Source organism: Cynocephalus volans, chromosome 5, assembly GCF_027409185.1.
Source record: "Cynocephalus volans isolate mCynVol1 chromosome 5, mCynVol1.pri, whole genome shotgun sequence".
NCBI classification, from domain to species: domain Eukaryota; kingdom Metazoa; phylum Chordata; class Mammalia; order Dermoptera; family Cynocephalidae; genus Cynocephalus; species Cynocephalus volans.
The window spans coordinates 76377638-76390609 of NC_084464.1; the positions used below are offsets into that span (position 1 = coordinate 76377638).

Consider the following 12972-nt stretch of genomic DNA (forward strand, 5'->3'; position numbering starts at 1 on the left):
TGGTCTCCCTGCACCTACTCTTGCCTACATCCAATCTGTTCTCTACGCCGCTGACAAGAATGTTTTTTTTCAAAACATAAATCTGAACATGTCAGTCCAGAGTTTAAAATACTCCAATAACTTCCTATTACTCTTGGGATAAAGACCAAAATCTCAGTCATGAACTACAAAACTATGTTAGTTCAAGTTCTTGAAGCAGATGCTAAGATGGGGTTAGACATAAAAGATTGTTATTAGGAGGAGATGAGTATTATGAATAAATGGGAATGTATGAGTTTGGATTTATGACAAGCCCTCCCCACTGGGCCTCTCATAGTGCCCCATGCCAGAACATACTGTGGCCCCAGACTATTGCCTGGTGTCTGTGCCCATAAGCTGCTGGCACTGAAGCAGGTTGTACAGTGAAAAAAATAATAATGGGAGATGGAGAATGTGGGGGATCTAGAAGAGAGGGAAAAGGAAGGAAGACTGGACAAGAAGAGGCTCAGATTGAAGCAAAGTTTGAGAAACTTTTGGCCAGGCCAGTCAGGGTCTTTGAGCCAATGTTGCCTGTTAAAGGAGTCTCTTGTCTTACAGTATTGCCTCTCCACCGCCCAGTGCCCCATGCTCAGTTACGAGCTGGGAGCAGTCCAGGGGAAGTATGGCCTTGGTGTGAACACAGTGGTGGATCTAGAAGTGGAACAGCTCAGGTTGTCACCTATGCTCATCCGTGGCAGGAGGGCCAAGTGGTGGGTTTTTATGACCCCCGTGCAAACCACTGTGTGGTTTGCCCTCTGCCCACCTCCCCAATGTTGCCTTTTACCATGCTAACCTTTGTGGTCTCATATTAACTATTCAAGTCTTTCATTACTTCCTTGAACATAAATGTTAAGGTATTCCAACCCCTCTCCCCAACACAAACACCAGTTCATTCTTACTAATCTTTTAGTTGTCAGCTCAATTGTCTCTCTGCTTAGAAAAGATTTCCATGACGGGTGTCAAATTTCCCTTTTACATATCCTCATAGCACTACATTTTCTTCATAGCATTATTCATTTGATTATTTGATTTCTGTTTGTCTTCTCCCCTAATCTGTGAGGTAATTAAGAATAGAAAGTGTGTCTTTTTTGTTTGTGAATATATCTCCAGTGACTAGCATGTGCTAAAAATATTTTTGTTGAATGATTAAATGTAAGAAAGAAGACTCAATTCCCTGATCTGCTGGTACCTTGCCACTTTCGCCCTTTTCAGTGGCTTCGTGTGCCTGGAGCTGATGAATAGTTGATGACCCTGCCATTTGATGTAAGGTCTACAGAGCCTAAGAAAATAGCATGAGGTGAATTAGGGTCAGGGAGAGTCTGTAAACATAGAGTCCCATCTAGGTGTGAGGAGCTGATAAATTGAATTACAGGAGACATTTTTACAGAAAGAAATGAAATGATTAAATCACTTATTGGACATTTTGTTTATTAGGAATGGCTAAAAAATGACTCTAAGGTTTCAAGCCAGACAATTAGGATCATGGGGTTGCTAATGTTAGAGGCAGGGAATTTGGAAGGTGGACTCTGAGTGAGAAGGAAGATGAGTTCAGTTTTGAGGACTAATGAGGCTGACATGAGAGGGTTGAAGTCCACTGAGTGTCTCTCCCTCCAAGAGGCCTATCATGGCCACCAAGTCTTGGGAGTCTGGCTTGTGTAAGGAGGTAGGGGTAGCTTGCCCTCAATGTGCACTGTGGGGAGCACAGGGAGATAGCCTGAGAGGAAATACTGTGGAGAGAAGGGAAATGTTGATTTGGTATCTAATAAACCCTGTAGATGGTCAGAGGAGCTGCCAGTGCAAATTTTGTGTTAAGGCAAAGATGTGGAATCTGACTGAATGGAAAATAGGGCTCCAAAAAGAGGGACAGTTTGGAGAACGTAATGGAAAGGAGACCCAGGAAAAGATTCTTCAAGCCTATGAGAGAGCAGATGTCAAGGCTGCCAAAGCCTGTAGCTTTGGCTATGTGCAAGGACACACCCTTTATGCTAGTTCCTCAGAGTAGAAGTGATAGTGCAAGCTGTGAGAATGCACAGTCCTTGGGAAAAGCACATGTGCTCTAGGACAGAAGAGCAAGGAGCTAAGGACTCCACATCAGGAATAAGGGAATGGAATGAAGAAGAGGAGTTTTTAAGAGGCTAAGAGAAGGAAAGTTGGGATGCATTAGAGGTGCTAAGAGTAGGGTTTCAAGGAAGGAGAAAGGGAAATGCTCAGAAGAACATCAAGAATAATGGGAAAAAATGAAACCAAATTATGCTCAGTTTCCTACAGGACCTATATGGTATAATGTCCCCCAATGCCTTTTTTCAATATTCTTTCTATTGAGGTATAATTTGTGTACAATAAAATGTGTAAATCTTAGGAATGCAGGTCAATGAGTTTTACAACTGTATAAACCTATGCGATTCAGTACCCCAATTAAGGCACAAAACATTTACATCACCCCAGGAAGTTTCCCTCCCCATATACCTTTCTAGTCATGCCCCATCCTGCTCCCTCCTCAGGCAATTATGGTTCTGATTTCTATGACTATATATTAGTTCTGCCTCATCTAGAACTTTATATAAATGGAATCACACAGTACATACTCTTTTCTGTAGAATTTCTTTTACTCATGTAATATTTTTGAGATTCATCCATGTTGTTTTGTATATCAGTAGTTGGTTTCTTTTAATTGCTTGAGTAATAGTCCATTGTATAAATAGAACATTATTTGCTTATCTATTCCCTTATTTGTGAAAATTTAGGATGTTTCCAGGTTTTGGCTACTATGAATAAAGCTATTATAAATATTTTTATGTAAGTGTTTTTACAAATATATTTTTTCATTTCCTTGCAGTGGAATTGCTGGGTCATGGGAGAAGTGTATGTTTAACTTAACTGACAAATAGTTTACTGAAGTGGTTATAAAATTTCATACTCCCACCAGCAATGAGAGTACTGGTTGTGTCACTACCTTCCTAATCTGTGGTGTTATCAGTCTTTTTTAGTGATTCTAGAAGGTATAAAGTGGCATCTAGTAATTTTTACCATACATTTCCCTAATGACTAATGATACTATTTTCATGTGCTTATTGGCTATTCATGTATCTCTGTAAATCTTTTGTCATTTTTTATGATTACTTTTTTATTATTGATTTGCAAGAGTTCCTTATACATTCTTTAAATAAATATTTATTTAAAGTATTCATCATGTGATACAAATATTTTCTCCAAATCTATAGCTTGCCTTTTCATTTTCTTATTTATGTCTTTTGAAAAGCAGAAATTTTAAAATTTAATAAAGTTTGATTTTCATTCAATTCTTTTCTTCTATGGGAAGTGTATCTTGTTTCCTCAGAAATCTCTGCCTATCCTAAGGTGGCAAAGGATAAATAACATTTTTAAACAGTTTAAAATGAATCTATGCCTATTTCTTTTTCCCTTTTCCTCCTGCTTTTAGTTTGAAACTACTGAGATGATATGCACCATTTTTATAAGAAGGCCAAGAGTAAGAATGGCAGACAATTTCACATGTAAAATATCTCATCCCAATTACCAAACTTCAAAGGCCTGGACGAAGGGAATGGGTTCCTTTAAAGATAAGGAAAAGCAGCTAAATTCTTCTCTGAGAAAATGCTGTCTTAGTCTGCTTGGGCTGCTATAACAAAATACTGTACTTTAGACTAGGTAGCAACCTAGTCTAAGCCAATAAACAAAAAAAATTTATTGCTTGCTGTTCTGGAGGCTGGGTGGTCCAAGATCAAGGCACATGCAGATTTGGTGTCTGGTGAAGGCTTCCTGTCTGGTTCACAGGTAGTGCCTTCTTACTGCATCCTCAGTTGGTGGAAGGGGCCAACAAGATCCCTTGGGCCTCTTTCATAAGAGCACTAATCCCATTCATGAGAGCTCTGCCCTAATGATGTAATCACCTTCCAAAGGTCCCCACTTCTTAATACCATCAGATTGTGTATTAAGTTTCAACATATGAATTTTGGGGGGACACAGACATTTAGACCATAGCAATGCCCCTCCACTTCCACAAAATGGTGCATGGCTCATTACTGATCATGTTGGTGCTCTACATAAATCTATTTTAATTTGACTTTTTATATCTAACAAGCAAAAGAGGAACACATTGGAAGACTTATGAGTGGTAGTCAAAGAATCTAAAGGAAAGCTAAAGAGCCAGTCTTTAGAAAGGATAGGAGCTTGTGTGAAAGGATCAAGGAAACAGAATCAAATAAATGAATAGACGTCGACAAGGATGAATGATCTCCAGCTGTTTCTGTCTTTGAGTTACTCCCCTCAAGTTCAACTTTTGAGAGGAAAGTATCTAAATGACCTAATTTGTCTCATGCCTAGTATGGAGACCTCGGTTGACAGTCATTTCTTCAAACTGCATTCAGTAGGGAAGTGGGATAGTTCCCCAAAGTAAAATTGGGGCATAGCTCCGAAAAGGGGGAATGGACTCTGGGCAAATGAAAACAATAGATGCATATTATATCCCTAAAAACGCAGAACTTATATCTTTTAACTTGTGTTCATGTCTCCTGTTTTACATAGGATAAGACTGCTTGTTCACTTATCTTTGTTTAAATGAAATTACTGTCAAGGTCAGATTTTTGAAAGCAGAGTGTACCTGATTAGAGCTCATCCCAAGTTAGTTTCACTGTTGTTGCTATTGTTTTAAATCTTGAAGTTGATTGTGTATTTCTGATTACTTAAAGTTTATCTTTCTAAATTGAGATGCAGAATCCCTGTGAAATATAATATTAGGTGGGGAAAGGGTAAAAACACTAAATAAAATATAACTTGACCAATATTGGAAGTAAATTAGGAATTATATAAATAGGGTTTTTGTGCATCAGATTTCCTTTTTAAAAAGTTGCTTAAAAAGTTATGTTTTTTAATTTTGCTTCTAGAGGTTATATGCATACAAATTCCTACATTCGGGCTTATTTGTTCATTCGTTCATTCAGCAAGCATTTATTAAGGGCTTGCCATATGCATTATCAGTGGAGGCTCTGGATATCTCTAACAAGGAGATAGTGAGGGAAGCTCATGTCTCATTATGTAATATAGACAATCAACTATTGTAGGAGTGAGGGATGGGGTATGACTGTTTTTTTCCCTAATTTTTATCCCTAGTACCTAGCCGAGTGCTTGAAACATAGAAGAAACTCAAAAATATGTTGTTGAATGGATGACTAAAAGAGTGGTGGGGAGGGAATGTAGAAGGGAGAAGGGACAAGTTCAGGAAAATTTTCTTAGGGTTGTTTAATTCTGCTCTAACAAAATGCTTAAAAGAATGAAGGCTAGACTTCCCATGGCCAAGTGTGAGGACTGGCTACCCCTCTATGGTTCCCTTAGGCATCTGCCTTCTAATGCAAATGTGGTTTAGTTTTCCTGTCTCCATCACAGGACTGCAGAGATTGGACGTGCTGTTCTGGCTCCTTGTATGATGGTACTTCAAAAAGTTCATGGAAAACTTTGTATTATCTTTCAATTCTATTTTCCATGAACTTTTTTGAAGTACCCTTGTATCAGCTGTTTTTGTGACAGTGGACACTTGGTTGCCCATATGACCACTGAAAAAATTTCATTGTCTTTGTACTGGGGGTAAAAAAATGAGAAATTAAGAGTTTTGAAATCACTATTGCCTACATTGAGCATTGGGATGCTGTGGGTTCTTGTATAACAGGTACTTGCTTAATAATGCATATTTGGAAATAACTCACTTAGGAAGGAAGGTGGGGAAGAAGTGTGTGGAAGTCACACATCTTCAGCAGAGACCTCACTCTCCCTACAATAAGGAGAGTCCACTGGTGTCTGAAAACAGATAAACAAATGCTCCATACACCAGTTGGGCAGAGTTTTTAGGAGCCACAAACACTAACATTCCCTGATGTAACTTTGAAAATCAAAACAAAAATAAAATCTGGGGTCTTTCCTGGGTTTCCTCTTTTTGTAGATATTTATGTATCTCTGTATTAATTGTTCCTCTTTCCTCAATACACTGTATATGTTCCTTAGTACACTTGGCTTCTCTTTAAATCTTGTCATTGTTGAACCCAACTGTTCTACTCTGTTTTCCATCCCAAGGGGTAGCATAGCTTATGAAAAGAGCAGGATCTTAATGCCAAAAAAAGCATAACTACAAATTCCAGTTACGCTCCTTAATATCTAGGCAACTCTAAACAAAATACTTAGTATTTCTGAGCCACAGTTTTTGTGCTATTCAGTGATATTTCCATTCTCCTTCTGGATACATAGTAGGAGTGCACTTCTGGGTCCTTTGATATTAGGAGGGGTCATGCACTTTCTTTGGCTGATGGACTGAGAGTTGAAATGGATGTATATCATTCCTGGGAAGAAGGCTTTCAGAGAGTCACCTTTTTGCCTTCCCCTCAAAGGTGATGGGGACTCTTCAGCCTGGTCCTAGAGTGAGGGCAACATAGTGTAGAATCCCTATGAACTCAGTGCTCATGCAGCATGACCAACAAATAAACTATTCTTTGAAGCCATTATAATTTTAAGGTTATTTGTTATCTCAACATGAAATAGCCCATCCTGATATGAAAAATGAATATAATAAGATTTACCTCAAGTTGGTATATTATTAACTAGCAGTGGGGGGGTTAAAGAGCAGTGGCTTTTATTACTTTCATACCCATTGTCCCAGATGTCCATACTACTGCTCTTATCAGATGTTCCACCTACATCCTCATATGTGGGTCACTTTTGTCCATTTCACTTGACCAAGATTCTTTCATTCATTTACCCACTTCCCCACTTTCCCTCTTTTCCTATGTCCTCTGTGGAATACTGGTTCTACTGTGGTCAAACTCCCTAAGCCTGTTTCTCATCCTTTTCCTCCAACTGGAAACAGAACTTTAGAGTTGAAGGGATGTTATCTTTCTAAGAATCTGCAAAAACAGACCTTCAACTTCACTCCCCACCCATCATGCACCCATAGACAACATGACATCCTGAATTTCATCAGTACAAGTTACTACTCCCCTGGAGAGCTGTCACTAGGCACTTTCTTTCTTTCTTTTTTTTTTTTTAAGCTTGTCAACATCCATTTCTTAACCATACCAAATCACCTCTGGCCTTACAGAAACCTATAATCATTTGGCTGCTTCTACTTCATCTCTCCCACACACATTTTGGACATTTCCTTTAGCATACATTCCATAGGTAACTCTAGCACTGTTTCCTATCCTTGTATCTTTCTTCTTTCTTCCTTCTAGCCACCCCTATCTCTCCCTCAACATTTCACCGAAGCCTCCAGACAACTGCAGTTCCTGAGGAACCCCAACAGTGATTTCTCATCTCCTGCTCCTGAGCTAAAGGCCAGCTGTGAAGAAAAACAATGAACTCTACAGAGCCATGGCTACATGCTGCATGTGTTGTATAAAATGGAAATAACTGACTTTTCTGGAACAGATGGCATTGATGTTCACCCTCACTTCTCAGAAACCTCTCCTTCCATGGCAACTGGTTTTCTTCCTGGCCTTACCTCACCTCTCTTTTCAATGGCTCACCTTTCTCTGTCCACTCCTCATCTAGTGGTCAATCCCCAGAGTTTTGTCCTTGGGTCTCTTCTCTTCTTTGTCTACATGTTTCTCTGGAGGAATCTCATCCAGCCTTATGACTTCTATGACTTCTGAAGTGTAGATGACTCACAAATGACTTTCACCAACACTAACTTCTCTTCAGAACTCTAGAAGTAGATACACAGTATTCTGCTAGACATATGGAGCTGTATGTCCTATGGACATCTCAAACTTAACATGTCCTCAAGCAAACGCCTCTTCTCTGACCCCAAATCTGTTATACCCCTTCTATTCTTTTTTTTAGTGTTCTGTTTTTATTGTTTTGCAACAAAATGCCCAACACAGAACATAATTGCAAATATTCAGCATGCAAAAGAGGAGATAGTGCTTAAATACAAATGGGAGGCATGATTCAAAAAAATAAAAAACTTAAACACATTCAGGTCCTACAAGCACCTGGACTCTAGCTTTGCTTAGAGGAGCTGCCTCACTTATGGACCCACAATGATGTTGTGATCCCTTCCCTACCCCCAAATAATCAATACAGACAGTCCCCAACTTATGATAGTTTGACTTGTGACTGTTTGACCTTATGATGGTGCAAAAGTGATATGCATTCAGTAGAGCATCATGCATTCAACAGAACATTAATAAATCACATGAGATCTTCAATACTTTATTATAAAATAGGCTCTGTGTTAGATGATTTTGCCCAGCTGTAGGCTAATGTAAGTGTTCCGAACACATTTAAGGTAGGCTAGGCTAAGCTATGATGCTTGGTGGGTTAGGTGTACTTGTGTTAAATGCATTTTTGACTTAAGTATTTTTATCTTATAATGAGTTTATCTGGAGGTAACTCCATCATAAACTGAAGAGCACCTGTACATGGAATCAGTTTGCCAATGGACAAAAGTGATCAGGATGAGCCTCTTTTCTAAAGCCTTCCCCAGCCCTCTACAGACATGATCCGGCCAGGTCAAAGAGGAATGGAATTTCCTGAAGGTGAATGGTCCATAACAGTTAAGAATGCTACATGATTCTCCTGGTTTCCATATTCAGTGTGGAGACACACTTAGATAATTTTTTTCAATTCACTATACAGGACCGGGACAGCAAGGATGCCCCCACGCCCTGTTCCAATATCTCTGAGAACATTGAATCATATGTCCTTGAAGAATGTTTTGCTCTCTTCGTCTCTGAAAAATCTTCCCCAGCAATTGAAGGTCCCTGTGTAAAAGATAATTGGGTCATCTGTGCCCAGACTTTAACATTGTCCACTGCCACAAAGGGTTGAAGGGGTAAGAGACCACAGTGGCCACGACTGTCCAGGTCTGGGTGATCACCCAGCTTACCACAACGTGGGTGTTTCTGGGGTCAGGGAGTGTGCCTCAGTGCCTCCCCTAATGTGAAATAGGCTGCCAGGTAGATGATGATGCCCTGCACGGAGACGTTGAAGTCCCGGTGCAGTCCTGAGATACCATCAGACTTGAGCTTCACCAGACAGTCTCCCAGGCCTTTGAACCCCCGCTCTGGGCCTGATTTCCCAACACTGGCCCCCAGATGGGCTCTGGAGAAATCCAGGGACTAGGTAAGCATAGAGAGGTGGCTCTGGCTGCCCTGCTGGAAGCTGAATTGCCAGCAAAATACTTACAGAACTGTGTGTGCTTGTCCAAACTTTGCGAACACCTGCGTATACTTATCCCTGAAGGGGAACTTGAGGGTTGGTAGAGAAGTAGCTGATGATGCTGGCTAGGCTGCCCCTCCAGAAGGACAGGACCACTGTTCCTTAGGGATGGAGATGATGCAGTCCACGAAACCTGTGCATTGCTTGTCAGCCGCGATCTGCTTACTGCTGAGTTGCAGCAGCTTGACTTGTTCGATCGGGGCCATGACTATCTTGGAGATGGCTGCAGCAATGCCGCTGGACAGGAAGTGAAGGAGATGGCCTGTTATGTGATGGTGGCAGAGTGGGCAGCTGAGCAGGAAGCTGAGTAGTGGGAAGCCTGGAGGAGTGGTGCCGTGGCTCACCTCTGCCGCCGTAGGAACCCAGAGGCCTACCCCTTCTATTCTTGGTCTGGGTTAATGGCATCACCATTTACCTGTCTCCCAACTTAGAAATGTGGTGTTATTCTCACATCCTTTCTCTCATCCCCCACATATAGTCAGCTGCCAAAACTTGCTGCTTCTAATTTTAAAACATCATTTGATTTTGTCTCTCACAAACCCTAGGCTGCTGGCTTAAAATAGGCCTTCGTCATATCTTCTTTGGACCATTATTGCAACAGCCTGGTAATCTGTTTCCCTGCTCAATTTTTTCCCATCCATGTTCTTCATACTGCCACTGTAATTACCAAGAGCAAAGCTTATGAAATCATTTTTCCGTTAAAAATTTCTGTTGGTTCTATAAGCCCACGGGGTTTGAATTCTGTAGCTTGGCTACAAAGCTCTTCACTCCCTGACCCAATGTACCCCTCACCTTTTTCCTTTCCTATCTTCACATTCTCCTCACACATTCTAGGTTCTTGTTGCCTCATATTCTCACTACTCCCAGCATATTACCCTGTGCTTTTAGAAGTTCATACATATTTTTTTCAAGCTATTCCTTTTTCTCCTCTTCAGCCCCAATGTTCTGGATACATTGAGTTAAATAAAATGTACTATTAAAGTAAATTTCACTTCTTTTTCTGTTTTCAAATGTGGCTACTAGAATATTTAAAATCACATATGTAGCAGGCATATTTCCATTAGACGCTGCTGCGACCCTTCAATCCATCCTGTTGGTCATTTCTTGCAGGTAAGCTTGAATTCTGTTTTTCTGAATCCTTGCAGTACTAAGCTGAAATTTTTTTTTGGGGGGGAGGGTGGAACACAATACTCAAAAATGGCATTTGTTAACTGTTTACAGCTGTACTAACTTTTCCAAAAGATCCTTTTCATCATGCTACTATCCTAGTTGAAGACGCTGCAGGTTTTCTATTGTCAAGTCCATCAATGCCAGGTTACTTTGTCTAGCTCCCCAAGTCTTCCATAATCCTGTCATCCTTGACTTATCCAGTCTTCTCTCACTCCATCCTAATTATACCCCTGTGTTCCAGTATGTTCCCTAAGCTACTTGAAATCTTTATGCTTTTGTGCATGCTCCTCTTCCTCAATATCTTCCTCACCAGTTGTCACCTAAATCAAGTTAGTCTTCAGGACATGGGTTATAAATTCTATCACCCATATGATGTTTTTTTCTGTTTATTCATCCTGTTATCTCCTTAGATATTGAGGATTTGTCAGCTCTGTACAGTTTAAGCTTTAATTTGTTTAATTACTGAGCATCTTCATTGTCATATCCATTCAATTTAATTCCATAAACATTTTTGAGCCCCTGTGCCAAGAACAGGGCTAGGTAGGCATGAAGGTCACCTTTAAAGCAGGGCCTGAGGCTAGAAATTGGCCTTATAAAAAAGTACAAGGCCCAGACTTCTGCTCCTTACCTTTCTTAGCATCTGCCCCACCACAGGCAAGGGCCAAGTTTATTCAGCTTTCATGATCCCCATATTAGAACTTGATAATAATCCAAAACATGTGGAATTACTCAAACTGCCTTGCCCTGAGCTCAAACCCCATAAGCCTGGATTAGGGAGCTCTGGGCTTTAATCAAGAGTGTTTTCTCTCTCTCTCTCTCTTTTTTTTTTTAAATTTTATTTTGTTGATATACAATGTGGTTGATTAATGTGGCCCATTACCGAAAACTCCCTCCCTCCTCCCTCTACCCCCTCTCACCCAACAATGTCCTTTCTGTTCGCTTGTCGTGTCAACTTCAAGGAATTGTGATTGTTATGTCTTCTTCTCACCCCCGGTTTTTTTTCTTTTGTGTGTGTGTGAACTTATTTATTTATTTTTATCTCCCACCAATAAGTGAGAACATGTGGTATTTCTCTTTCTGTGCCTGACTTGTTTCACTTAATATAATTCTCTCTAGGTCCATCCATGTTGTTGCAAATGGCAGTATTTCATTCGTTTTTATAGCTGAGTAGTATTCCATTGTGTAGATATACCACATTTTCCGTATCCACTCATCTGATGATGGACATTTGGGCTGGTTCCAACTCTTGGCTATTGTAAATAGTGCTGTGATGAACATTGGAGAGCAGATATATCTTCGACTTGATGATTTCCATTCCTCTGGGTATATTCCCAGCAGTGGGATAGCTGGGTCATATGGTAGATCTATCTGCAATTGTTTGAGGAACCTCCATACCATTTTCCATAGAGGCTGCACCATTTTGCAGTCCCACCAACAATGTATGAGAGTTCCTTTTTTCCGCAACCTCGCCAGCAGTCTTTTGGATTTTAGCCATCATAACTGGGGTGAGATGGTATCTCAGTGTAGTTTTGATTTGCATTTCCCAGATGCTGAGTGATGTTGAGCATTTTTTCATATGTCTGTTGGCCATTTCATATATCTTCCTTAGAGAAATGCCTACTTAGCTCTTTTGCCCATTTTTTAATTGGGTTGCTTGTTTTTTTCTTGTAAAGTTGTTTGAGTTCCTTGTATATTCTGGATATTAATCCTTTGTCAGATGTATCTCTCTCTCTCTCTCTCTCTGGAACTGGATCCGAACTCTTGACCTTGGTGTTATAACACCCTGCTGTAACCAACTGAGCTCACTGGCCATCCCTCTAGTTCTCTTTTTCTTGCATTAAAGATCATTGTTTATACAGCTTCTTTTTAGAGTAACACCATCTAGTATTTGGCTCCTTGGTCACATTTTTCCCTTTAAGGGAGGGCTTATTGCCAGGTGTTTCAGACTCTGGAGCCAGACTGCTGTGGATTTGAATCTCAGCTCCTCCAATGAGTAGCTCTGTAACCTGGACAAGTTACTTTACTCCTGTGTGCCTCACTTTCCACATCTGTATAATGAGGGTAATAATATCACAGGGTGTGGTAAAGGTTAAATGGGTTAATAGCTCATGGCACAGGCTAGTCACTCAATAAATGTTAGCCCTCAATGCATGTCACTACCATATTATTTCTCTCCCCTAAAAGGTAAAAGAGTATTTTTCCTATTTTATTCCATGCATGCCTATAGCTTCTAGGATAGTGCCTGTTTCAAAACCGCAGGTGAATAAACGTCGACACTCAATCACAATTATTACTGCATTTCCAATGTTGTGCCAGCAAGAGCAGAGGCGAGGAAACAAGTGAAAGTAGCCTCCTTGTAAAAGCTCTTCCATTACCGGGTTTTACTCCAGACCCTCAGCGACAATCACATCTCAGATGGTGGGAAACCCTTACCCGGCAGCGCCAAATACCTCTCTGGAATCACCTTGAGCAAATACCCTCTCGCGGAAATACCCGGCAGATCGGGATCTGGGAAAGTTTGAGGCGTGCGCATGCGCAGCGCCCTCGGCTCGCGGGTTCCTT

General features: G+C 40.6%; 1 non-coding gene and 1 pseudogene across 1 annotated transcript; one reads left to right on the forward strand and one right to left on the reverse strand.

The window, feature by feature from the left end:
* The first annotated feature begins 268 nt into the window (after nucleotides 1–268).
* On the forward strand, nucleotides 269–404 carry LOC134379377 (small nucleolar RNA SNORA42/SNORA80 family). Its single transcript, XR_010023776.1, has one exon. It is a non-coding gene; the product is annotated as a small nucleolar RNA SNORA42/SNORA80 family (small nucleolar RNA).
* Nucleotides 405–8628: 8224 nt separating this feature from the next.
* Nucleotides 8629–12943, reverse strand: LOC134379079 (ADP/ATP translocase 3-like; annotated as a pseudogene).
* Nucleotides 12944–12972: the final 29 nt, after the last annotated feature.